The sequence below is a fragment of the Penaeus monodon genome, chromosome 28 (assembly GCF_015228065.2).
Source record: "Penaeus monodon isolate SGIC_2016 chromosome 28, NSTDA_Pmon_1, whole genome shotgun sequence".
NCBI lineage: Eukaryota > Metazoa > Arthropoda > Malacostraca > Decapoda > Penaeidae > Penaeus > Penaeus monodon.
The window spans coordinates 35,122,486-35,123,370 of record NC_051413.1 but is presented as its reverse complement, the minus strand read 5'-3'; the positions used below and the strand labels follow the sequence as shown (position 1 = coordinate 35,123,370).

Below are 885 nucleotides of genomic sequence, written 5' to 3'. Positions count from 1 at the left end.
AAGGGCCAGGCTCACATCCCTCGCTTTCGCTTTCTCTGACCCTGCTTCCTCGGGCCTCATCACCTCCGGCAGGGCTTCCTGAAGGAGGCAGCTCGCCCTGTAACGCAGCGGCCCCCTGGTGCCCGCACAGGGCGCCTTGGGCCGAGGGCGGAAGGCATGGGAGCAGGGAAGCCCAGTGGAAGGGCGTTTCGGGGGCAGGAGATGCACGGCAGAACTTGATGCACGGTTTGCTCAGGAATGAATGCTTTGGTTGCTCTTGAGTGCGTGCGCCGAGGTTTTGTTTCAAATATTGAAAACAAGTTGCTGCTTTACCCTGTAAGCATGTGAAGTGATGGTTGTTTTGGAAGGCCAAAAATGACATGAGCACCAAAATGGATTGCAGATTATATTTACTGAATTCAGATCTGGCATAGAATTTTGTGCAATTGCTTGTGAGAAGTATTTAATTTTACCTTCACTTTTACCTTGGGTAAGATATGGAGAACAATTTGTAACTAAATAGTTTTTGTCAAAGGTGGAGTAGTTTTCTATTATAGATAAGATGTGAAGGGTGTTGATGTAGATATTTTGCAGTAAGTTGAGTTTACAAACACAAAATGGATCCATGCTCTGAGAAATAAGATTACTGAAATGTTTATAACAAATACTCTTGGTAACTGTAGGTTAAACACGAGTGTTGTGTAAATATCATACAAATCTCTGTTGTAATGTCATTATAATATTTTTATGGTTATTAAAGAGAAATTAAAATATGCAGGTTATACTCCTGTTTATTCATTAACCATGTATTACTGGAATTCTGTTGTCATTTTAAAGCATACAAGAAAATGCCTTTGATTCTAGATGTGCTGTCCTAGGCCTAAGAAACTTCAAGGGCGAACTTCG

At 42.0% G+C, this 885-nt stretch overlaps 1 protein-coding gene across 4 annotated transcripts in view; it reads left to right on the top strand.

The window, feature by feature from the left end:
• The window catches only part of LOC119591555 (heterogeneous nuclear ribonucleoprotein 27C-like), a gene marked incomplete at its 3' end in the record, with an annotated part of 34,524 nt that overhangs the window by 494 nt on the left and 33,145 nt on the right, over nt 1-885 (top strand).